The sequence below is a fragment of the Suncus etruscus genome, chromosome 10 (assembly GCF_024139225.1).
Source record: "Suncus etruscus isolate mSunEtr1 chromosome 10, mSunEtr1.pri.cur, whole genome shotgun sequence".
In the NCBI taxonomy this organism is placed as follows: Eukaryota; Metazoa; Chordata; class Mammalia; order Eulipotyphla; family Soricidae; genus Suncus; species Suncus etruscus.
The window spans coordinates 100,112,151-100,124,015 of NC_064857.1; the positions used below are offsets into that span (position 1 = coordinate 100,112,151).

The 11,865-nt window shown below is 39.1% G+C and overlaps 1 pseudogene; it reads right to left on the bottom strand.

Moving 5' to 3' along the window:
- Nucleotides 1-309: 309 nt before the first annotated feature.
- On the bottom strand, nucleotides 310-1,288 carry LOC126020525 (geranylgeranyl transferase type-2 subunit beta-like; annotated as a pseudogene).
- Nucleotides 1,289-11,865: the final 10,577 nt, after the last annotated feature.

Sequence of the window (11,865 nt, forward strand, 5' to 3'; positions counted from 1 at the left end):
GGTGTGTTGAGGACTGAGCTGGGTTGTCTGTGAGCCTTCTATCCATTGTACTACCACTATAACCCGATAGTTCTTACTAAGACAAAAATAGCATTCCAGATAATCAACAGTTGAAGATACTTTATTTTACAATATCTATAATTATATATTAATAATATTATATAACTATATTAATTACATAATTATTTATTAAAATCAACATGACTGTATATGAAGTATTAAAATAGTCATTTATGTTTGATAAGCACTTTCAATACATTGAGTATTAATATGGGAAGAATATATTAAGAAACTTATACACTGATAAACTTAGCTCACTAATTCAGACTGAACATTCACTCTCCAAAGCAACTCTTCTAATATACAGACAGTAGGACTAACAGGGTTAATTTGTTCTCCCAAAAGTGATAATTTATCAATTACAAATAAAATATAAAAGGGATCCACCATATCTCCAGGCCTGTCTGCAAATTCTTCTGTTTCTTTATCTTGGCATGTTAGGATGGAAGTTTCCAGTTCCTCTTTATCAATCCAATGAAGCTATCCAATTATCTTTAAGGATACCAATACCTACCTAGAACAGCAAACATTTGGTAGCTTCTCTAGTCTTCCACTGAATCCACCTGAAGGTAATTGCATTCACAAAGCTACCAACTGAGTAAATCAGAATTGACTTGATGCAACTGACTAGCAATAGTCATGAATCCTGTGCAACAATAGATCTGCTCAGCAAGAGATTCAAATCCTGGTCTACAAGCAAATCTACCATCAAAGTTCATACATGACAAAACGAATTCATTTGTCTTTTCCACATTAATAGCATTCAGTTTCCCCAATAGAGCCAATGTTGTCACAGCACAAAAAGAAAATCTTATATTAATTTCTCCCCAAATGTCTCCAGCAAGAGAACCATCTTCTTTCTGTAGACTCTGAACCTATTCCACAACTTTGCTTACATCAATCACATTAATACTATTATACAGAGTATTTGGTTAGCACTAAGAGTGTAAAACAGATGAGGATCGTGTCCAATACTGGCACTTATTCCACCCCACTCATGCTGACATGATTTAATAAATGTTACAATTTCTTCTTTATTCATGTGCTGAAGCTGTCCTATGAGATCCATCACTGTCAAGGCCCAATAAATGCCACTCATTTTCAAATACACTGACATACAATATTCGTAGTCATCTTTCTTTGAGCCGTAAGATGCAATATAATCAGCACGTTTCTTCAACAGTAAGGTGTCTGATGCATCCTACTTAATAACAACATCTTTCTGGAGAGTGCCAAATAGTTAGTGAAGACTACCAACAAAGTTTGAGGAAAGACATGGATTCGCTGAGTGTTTCTGAAAGCAAAAATCTTGATCAGGTATCTTTTGTTTGTTTTGTTTTTGGGTCACACCCGGCAGCGCTCAGGGGTTACTCCTGGCTCTACGCTCCTTGGGCCCGGAGAGATAGCACAGTGGTGTTTGCCTTGCAAGCAGCCGATCCAGGACCAAAGGTGGTTGGTTCGAATCCCGGTGTCCCATATGGTCCCCCGTGCCTGCCAGGAGCTATTTCTGAGCAGACAGCCAGGAGTAACCCCAGAGCAACGCCGGGTGTGGCCCAAAAACCAAAAAAAAAATCGCTCCTGGCAGGCTCAGGGGAGCATTACATTGACCTCAAAGACAAACCATTCTTCCCATGGCTTTTTAAATACATGAATTCTGGGCCAGTGGTGGCCATGGTCTGGGAGGGGCTGAATGTTGTGAAAACAGCGCGAGTGATGCTTGGGGAGACCAACTCAGCAGATTCTAAGCCTAGCACCATTCGAGGGGACTTCTGCATTCAGGTTGGCAGGAACATCATTCATGGCATGACTCAGTAAAAAAAATGCTAAGAAAGAAATCAGCTTGTGGTTTAAACCCGAAGAACTGGTGAATTGTAAGTCCTCTGTTTTGACTGGATCTAAGAATAAGGGGCACCATGTCCCTCTGGCACTATGTGGTATTTGGAAACATCTCTTCATCTTTTTTTTTTTTTTTTTTTTTTTTTTTGTGGTTTTTGGGTCACACCCGGCAGTGCTCAGGGGTTACTCCTGGCTCCATGCTCAGAAATTGCTCCTGGCAGGCACGGGGGACCATATGGGACGCTGGGATTCGAACCGATGACCTCTTGCATGAAAGGCAAATGCCTTACCTCCATGCTATCTCTCCAGCCCCACATCTCTTCATCTTGAGGTGAAAGCAAATGGATTGAGTGTTTCTTTTCTAATGAGTCTTTACTATTAAATCCTTTGAAAACTGCAAAAAAGAAAAAAAAAACTAGTCCCCTCAGAACTAGTCTAAAGATGTAAGCAATGATAATGGAAAGGAAAGGAAGATGACAGATTGTAACCGATGTTCCACAACCTCCTTCCAGTCTAAGAGGTGATCCTGGGTCCTCTTCTCTTACTTGGGAGGGACAGGCTGAGTGTCCCAATGATGACTGCAACATGTGACATGCATTCTAGCAGACATACAATGATGCTCCTGAACCAGCTAGTCTCAGCAGAACCACTTCTAATGAGGAAAATAAAAAGCATTAAACAAAACTAATAAATATAGATATGGGTATTTAAATTTACAAAGCTCTAGATAGTTTGTTATTGTAGGAAAAATTAGCTGAAACAGAAAATGGCCACTAGATTCTGTAAAATGGTCACTAGAGTCTTAAATTATCATTAACTTTGGGACCATGTGGTAGACAAAGACTATAAAACTGGTAAGAAAATTGTTAACCATTGTTGAGGAATAGTGAATCAGTTGTTAGTGGTCCTAGTAAATTGGAAGAGAAGCTGTTACTGCACCTTGGAAAAATGGCAGTCTATGTTACATAGTAGTGAAACAATGGCCAAAACTACTACCTATGGTAATTTAGAAGGCAGAATATTTACTTAATGAGATGATAGATTTAGCCAAAGATCCTAACAGAGAAGATGCACTTAATGAGTTGATAGATTTAGCCAAAGATCCTAAAAGAGAAGATGCAATTTGGGGATTGAAGGGAGATAGAGTGGTTCTCAGAGGTTAGTTTTGACTGCTCAAAGGAGTGACTGGTCACTGGTGGTGTTCAGGACTCAAACCAAGCAAATACCTTAGTCTCTATACTCTCAGTACTGACAAAATGTAATGATTTTTATTTATATAAGATAATTATATAAAAAGTAGAGATAAACTGAAAAGATAACTTCTGCTTTTTGCAAAATTTATAAATAATGTAAAAATGCTTTGTATGGGGGAACTTCAGGGTAAAGATCCAGATTAAAGGTGTGACTAAATGATTCTTTATTAAGCCACTATTGCTTAAAATATTTTAATTTTGTCTTCTAGTTTTTGGCCACACTCAGCTATGCTCAAGATTTATTCCTGGCTTTATGCTCAAGAATCATTCCAGCAGGGCTCAGTGGATGCCAGGGATCAAACTTGGATCAGAGGCATGCAAGGCAAGCACCCGACCCATTGTGCTACTGATAGAACCCTGTGGTGCTTACAGTCTTGAAGACAGTGTATCAGATCTGCAGTTCAAAGTTAAATGTAGCTTTCACAAAAGGAATGGGTTATGTGGTTTTTAGGGCACAGAGTAGGACCAAATTAGATTCATAGGAAATCCACAAAGTTTAAGACTAATTAATAAAATCACAACCAACTTGGACAATCACAAAAATATGAAGTTATTTCTTTCTATTTTTATATGCAATAATATATAGCTGAGAAATAATTAGCTATAAATAAGGACTATTGGGCAAGATTAATAGTATAGAAGGTAGATATAGTGTTTGTCTTAATATGTAGCTAACCTAGGTTTCAGCTTTGGCATCCCATATGGTCCTTTGAACCCCAACTCCCAGGAGTGACTCCTGAGTGCAGAGCCAGGAGTCACCCCTGAGCATCACCAGGTGTGTTCCAAAAATCCAAAAAGATAAAAAAAATTACAAGAAATAATAGATATGTTTAATCCACTAACTTTAGGTGTGATGTTTGTCTGTCTCTGTGGGTAATGACTTCCCAGGGTAGTTAGTTTCATAAGTTGGCCATATGTTGGGAAAGAGACTTTTTTTAAACACTTGTTTGTATCAGATATTCATTTGCTTGATGGGTAAACCTTATCCTAATAGTTTAAAGACACAAAATTATGAAACCTGAGTCAGTGAGAAGCATGTCATTTTAGTCTCTACATGGACAAAGGAGGTTCTTGTTAAAACTTGTTCTTAGGTAAATTTCAGCAAGAGTAGACAAAATAAATAAAGGAAACTGTAACCAGAGTAAGTCAGAGAAATGTTCCTAAAAGAATATGGAAAAAGTAAGCACAAAAAGCAGCAATAGGTACATTATGGAGGGTAAAAACACTAGAATTTGATCTTTAAAGTAAAATTGAGAGTCCATTTGGGAATCTATACAATCAATTTCTACATTAATCATTTTACATGCTTCTGTAATGGACAGAGAATTTTCCATCCTCAATCTAAGTTCAATAGGTCACTATGTGCATTGTTCTGAGCTAACTTGGGCAGAAAATGATATCACAGTTTTAGGAAATTTTTCCTCAACAACAAAGGTAAATAAAGGATTGGAGCATTTTATGTGTTTGCTTTTGTTTTGTGGCTCACACCCAGTGGTTCTATGGTGCTACATCCAGCTGTGTGCTCATGGGTCACTACCAGTACAATATGGTACTAGGGACTGAACCTACATTTTCTTATGCAAAGGGTATATTTAGCCTGTTGGTCCAAAGTTTGGAACATTTTAAAGAACCACCATAGGGGCCAGAGCAGTAGGAGCATTTACCTTACACATAGCTGACCTGGGTTCAATCCCCATTATTCCATATTATCCCCTGAGTCTGCCAGGAGTGATTCCTAAGCTCAGGAGTAAGCTCTGAGCATAACTGGGTGTGTCCCTAAAACAAATAAACCAATCAAAAAAGTGCTACCACAAAAATTAAATTGTTTCCCAACTCTTATAATTAACCAAGTATGTGTTTTAATCAAAAGATTCTTTTTAACAAAACACAGAACTTTTGTACTGCTCATCTGGCTATCGAGAGCCCTTCTCCCATGCATTCCCACACCACCAGCATTGCTTCTTGATCATCTTTTCCTATCATTTACTGTTTACTATTACCCTTCCCTGCTTAATTTTTCCAAACATTGGAACCCTCAGTTGTGTTAAATAATGTGATAGCTTATTTGCCTTGTTATCTCCTTATCTAAGAGAACTTACTACCTAGGTTCAGAAAGGCAGAGATTTTCCTCTCTTAGCTCATTATGATATCCCTAACATCAAAAAAAAGGATGGGCTCATGTTAGGCCATCAATGAAGATTCACTGAATGAAAGAGTAATTTCATTTTTAATTAGCATTATATTAGCAGATACTTGGGGTTTTTGTGGTTAACTCACATAACCCAGTACACAAAACAAAACAAAAAACAAGGTCACCTAAATGTGATTTCCTGTTCACAGCAATGGTTAAAATAAAGAAAAGAGAAAAAGTGAAGAAGCAACTCCTTAATATGAACTTTGTCATTTCTTTACAGCATAAAATATTTAATGAACAGCAAAGCTGAACTGCTTATGCTCTAAACCAAGATATTCTATTACTTTTATCTTAGTACTCAAAATTGCCATGTTATAACTGATCATAAAATTGTCTAGTCCTCGGGGCTAGAGCAATATCAGAGCAGGTAGGGTGTTTGTCTTACACGTGGCAGACCAGGATTTGATCCCCGTCATCCCTATGGTCCCCTAGCCTGCCAAAAGTAATTTCTGAGTGTAGAGCCAGGAATAGTCCCTGAGTACCACTGGATGTGGCCCCAAAACTAAAAACAAACAAACAAACAAAAGTCTAGTCCTTTCTAATACATCTGTTGATTACATCTATGACACCTGAGGGTAGTAAATTAAATAGGTTGGCCATACATTGAGCAAATGAAATCAGGGGGTGAGGGTGGGAGTGGGGGGACCATATGAGATGCCAGGATTCAAACCTCCATTTGTCCTGAACTAACAGTATGGGAGGCAAATGCTCTACCGCTGTGCTATCTCTCCTGCCCCTCCAATAAGATTTTTAAGAAGTGATTCAGTCAGTTTAGAAACTGAGTTTTTTCTGAATATTCTTTAGAAGCATTTGACTACTTCTATCTCTGAGGTTAGAAATGAGTGAAAGAAGGATTTGGTCTTGACAGGATCTTATTCTTCAGGCTAAGATTGTTTTAAAATACAGAGAAAGTATTCTCTAAGATAATTACTGCCTGGGATTTGTGTGTGCGACCATCAGTTTCACAGGCTCAGTTCATTGCGTTGAAATATGTAAGGTCAGCTAGGAAGAGGCAGATTGCTGCCCACTGTGTGATTAATCTGATAGGGGACCTCAGTGGGATTAAGCCTTGGAATAAACAGGAATTGTGGAGTTATTTATTTATTTATTTAGCTCTGGCAATTCAAATGAGCTTTACTCAATGTACTAACTAGACATTTTGTCAGGACATGAGAAACTCTACTGTTTAAGATTAGATTTTCTATTAGCTTTTAGGGCATCACATGCAATTGGAATGCTGAGCAAGAAATGGAGGGCATCAGGGTAAAAGAAGGAAGCATCTTGCCACCTGAGATTGTTAGAGAATGAAGTGGGCATCCTGGCAAACAACTGATACTGCATAGATCTTTGATCAATATACATATATGCTGGCACATGCATTAGATTCTTCATCAGAGTTGAAAAGGATTTTACAATCAGATGGTATAAATTGAATGTTTCACAGAAGAACCTTTGGAACAAAATGATATAGTCACAATTTTTTTTAGTGATTCAGGGATAATAGATATGAGGATCAGGAGGACTGGTCTATGGTAGGAAGCATGGCATAAGTTGGGAAGTACAGGCAGGTCAGAAAAGAAACCACTATGACAATGATAGTTGGAAATGATAACTCTGGACAAGAAGTGGGTGTTTAAAGGAGGTCTAATGATAACGCTTCAGTTGCAATATTACAAACCATACGTCTAAAGGGGGGGAGGGAGGAATACAGATAGAGAGGAATAAGAAGGAGGAGGGAGAAAAAAGAAGAGGAAAAGAGAAGAAGAAGAAATAAGGAGAAGAGAGGGAGGAGGAAGAGGAGGAGGAGGAAGAAGGAGGAGGAGGAAGAGGAAGAGGAGGAGAAGGAGAAAGAGGAAGAAAGGAAGAGGAGGAGAAAAAGGTGGTCTGCCCAGAGGCCAAAAGGAGGGCTGGAGGGAACACGGGAACTTTAGTGGCAGGAAATGTGCACTGGTGAAAGGCGTTATAGATTGTATGACTAAAACTCAATCATGAGCAATTTTGTAACTGTGTATCTCATGGTGATTCAATTAACGAATTTATTTATTTAAAAAGTCTATTTAGGGGCTGGAGAGATAGCATGGAGGTAGAGTGTTTGTCTTGCATGCAGAAGGACGGTCGTTTGAATCCCAGCATTCCATATGGTCCCCAGGGGAGCCGGAGAGATAGCATGGAGGTAAGATGTTTACCTTGGATGCAAAAGGATGGTGGTTCGAATCCCGGCAACCCATATGGTCCCCCGAGCCTGCCAGGAGCAATTTCTGAGCTTAGAGCCAGGAGGAACCCCTGAGCTCTGCCGGGTGTGACCCCAAAACAAAAAACAGAAACAAAACCATATGGTCCCCTAGCCTGCCAGGAGCGATTTCTGAAGGTAGAGCCAGGAGTAACCCCTGAGCAGTGCCGGGTGTGACCCAAAAACAAAACAAAACAAAACAAAAGATCTATTTAGCAGAAGACACCAAGACAGACAGAAGTGCTAACTCCATTGTGTCTGGAGATTCTGCCTCCATCACAATGTCTTAAATAGATTTTTCCATCCTCACCCCATTACCAATTGCCAAAGGCTGGTTACTGTGATATTTTAGTCCTGGCCTTGTTTGCTCACATGCAAAGAAATATGCTGCTCTTTTTTGACTCTGAAATACTATTTACCACAGTGGTTATTATTGGGAGAAGCCACTTATAAATCAGCAAAGAAGGAATTGCAATGATGCCCCTATCCTGCAGCCTCACTGCCTAGAGAATTGAGAAATGAAGACTCTCCAAGAATGTGGCTTTTTCAAAAAGGCATATTCTTGGACAATGTTGATGACCAGGTGGAGCTAAAATGTGCTAAAATAGGATGTTGCAAAAATATACAACCCCAGTTTTATTTATAGCATATAAATATAGTTTTAGGTCACATAATATGGCATGAAATTATGCCACTATTACTATTACTAATATTTGTTTCTTTAGTAAAACCGTATCAACTTTCATGCATTGTGTGTGATTGCTTCACATGCAGTATATTGTAATGAGCATATTTCTGAGTTCAGCCATTGGGAGTGAATGGGAAATAATGTATTACGTAGCCTTGTACCTCTGAATGGGAAGCTAAATTATAGCACAGGCCTTAACAGTCACAAAATCGGTATCAGAGAAAAAAAGAATTTCAAAACATAAACCATGTTGTTGGCACCAGTCTCAAATACTGGACATCCATAACCCACCGATGCCCAGACTATAAATTTGCAAGTTGCATTAATATGGCAGTAAAAGTCACTCTTCTGAAAGCTGCACTTGTAAAATATTTATAAATGCACATGGTTGTTCCTGGCAAATAACTACATCTGTCAGTTCTGTCTTTTTGCTCCCAAAGCAGCCGGGTTGGTATCCTATGTAATTCACAAAACATTCATAAAAAATTATTTTGGAAAAATCAAGATGGAAGATATTATGTTCTAGAGGGAAATATAACTGCTCCTTCAATGGTTTGGTGTATACTGTTGCATCTCCTGAGATTTTTTTTTCTCATCACTGTGTTTTCATTTTATTGGACTTATGCTGTTTCCAAATCAGCAAGTCCTGTGGGGTCATCTTTAAAATCCCATAGTAACACCATTCAACATTGCAGTTTTCCACCTCAAGGTCAATATGAGTCAATGTCAGGCAGAGAGAGAATTTTCTCTGTATATTTCTATCTCTTTTTAGTACTTAGGGGCCCTTTTACATATTGAGTCTTCAGATAGAACTGTCCAGATTGTTGTTCATTTGTTTGTTTTTAAGCTAGGAGAAAAATAGAAAAAGAAAGGGCATGAGATTACATTTTCTTACAGATGTGGGCCATCTAGAATCACATCTTTCAGACACTATTTCTGGAAAGAAAAAAAAAAAGACAAAAGATTGCCTTTAAAAATGAAAATGTAGAAGGCAGAGCGGTGGCCCAAGCAGTAAGGTGTCTGTCTTGCCCACACTAGCCTAGGACGGACCGAGGTTCTATTCCCCGTGTCCCATATGGTCCCCCAAGCCAGGAGCAATTTCTGAGCACATAGCCAGGAGTAACCCCTGGGTGTGACCCCCAAAACAAAAAGAAAATGTAGATGAGGGAAGACCTAAGAATGGCAGTGAAGGCTCTAGGGCACTATGGTAGTGGTGGTGATGGTGGTGGTGGTGGTGAGGACTATAAAGTCATGCATCAAAGCCAGAATTGTCCATGCTCCTGAACCATGTTACTTATCCTATGCTTTTTTTTTTTTTTTTTTTTTTTTTTGTGGTTTTTGGGTCACACCCAGCAGTGCTCAGGGGTTATTCCTGGCTCCAGGCTCAGAAATTGCTCCTGGCAGGCACAGGGGACCATATGGGGCGCCGGGATTCGAACCGATGACCTCCTGCATGAAAGGCAAACGCCTTACCTCCATGCTATCGCTCCGGCCCCCTATGCTTTTTTTTTTAATGAAAAAAAAAATGCCATCCAAAATCAAGATTCCTAAAAAGTTGAATACCTGACAACTGATTGTGCTGTTGTGTTTATCTGTTTGTAATTTGTACTGATACTTGGAGTTTTATAACTCCCTCACAGCATAAGAATTTACATTGCTAATAATCAAAATGTGTCTTCTATTTGCACATGTGAAAGAAAGTAAAATCAAAGAACAGAGACAGTACGAAATATCATATGACTTAAATTTATTTTTGTTTTTTTTTCTTTTGGGGGAGCCACACCCAGTGATGCTCAGGGGTTACTCCTGGCTATGCACTCAGAAATCGCCCCTGGCTTGGGGGACCATATGGGACACTGGGGTTCTTCCTACGCTAGCGCCGGTAAGGCAGATGCCTTACAGTTTGCACCACCTCTCGAGCCCAACTGACAACTGATTGCGCTGTTGTGTTTATCTATTTGTAATTTGTACTGACACTTGGAGTTTTATAACTCCCTCATAGCATAAGAATTTATGCTAATAATCAAAATATGTTTTCTATTTGCACATGTGAAAGTAAAATAAAAAAACAGAGACAGTACGAAATATTGTATGACTTAAATTTTTACCGGAAAGTACATCCCTTTGGGAATCTGATCAAGACTTACAGCCAACAACCATTAAAAAGGGGAAGGGAGCCGGAGAGATAGCACAGCAGTAGGGCATTTGCCTTGCATGAAGGCAACCCAGGACAGACGATGGTTCAAATCCTGGCATCCCATATGGAACCCTGTGCCTTCCAGGAGCGATTTCTGAGTGAAGAGCCGGGAGTATTCCCTGAGCGCTGCCAGGTGTGACCTCCCACCAAAAAGGTGGAGGGGGGAAAGGAACCCCAACTACAAAGGACTTTGTAAATCACAATGGTTTCAATACAATTAAAATTAAAAAAGGGAAAAAGGTCAAAGAGATAATCCTGGGTATTATCTGTGTGTTCTGTTGATCCTGGTTTGACCTCAGGGTCCGTGTAGTTCGTTAGCAGAGTCAGTAATAGCCCCTAAACACCACTGGGTGTGGCCGCAAGACAAAAGTCAGGGGGTGGGAGAGAAAGGGATGTGAAAAACTAGAATACAATTATTAGTATAATTAGCCATGACATTTTGCTCTAATCTTAATATCCCAAGAGAATTCAATGGGTGGTACAAATTCCAGTGTTTAATAAAAGAACATGCTCCAGGTTTTTCAGAGACATATTTTCAGGATAATTTGTTAGGTGGATGGATCTCTGATAAATTATTAAATAGTCAATGAACAATGTCTTTTAAGAGCAGTTTTGCAAAGGTGCGAAACTATTTGTCAATGACCCCTTTTTACATGGTCCCCTTAATAAATCCTGAAGTAATCCTTATTAAATAGTAATTTTTATGAGCAGTTACACCAACTGAGCTGAGGTAATCTGGCTTTTGTATCTGAACTGACAGAGCAGCAAATGATTTTCCTCTAGAGAAAGCTCTAATATTCATAAGGCACAATGTGCCTGCAAAGGCCTTCCCTAGACCCTCCATCTAAAATGCTGAAGTACTTGTGTGGCTTCAGGAGAAGCTGCCAATACCTCAACCCACAACTGGTGCCTCTGGTGGGAGGAAGATGACTTCAAGCAAGAAGCATAGGAGCTAGAAAGCAGAAATCAAACTGTCAATAATTTCTGCCCACTGTGAAATCTAGAATTGATTCCTTTTTCCTTTCCTTTCCTTTCCTTTCCTTTCCTTTCCTTTCCTTTCCTTTCCTTTCCTTTCCTTTCCTTTCCTTCCCTTTCTTTCTCCTTACCTTTCCTTTCTATCCCACTTTTTCCTTTCCTTTCCATTCCCTTTCCTTTTTCCTTTCCTTTCCTTTCCTTTTCTTTTTCCTTTCCTTTCCTTTCCTTTCCTTTCCTTTCCTTTCCTTTCCTTTCCTTTCCTTTCCTTTCCTTTCCTTTCCTTTTTTCTTTCCTTTCCTTTCCTTTCCTTTTTTCCCATTCCTTTTCTTTTCTTTTTCCTTTCCTTTTTCCTTTTCTTTCCTTTTTCCTTTCCTTTCCTTTCCATTCCTTTCTGTTCCTTCCCTTCCCTTCCCTTTCCTTTCCTTTTTCCTT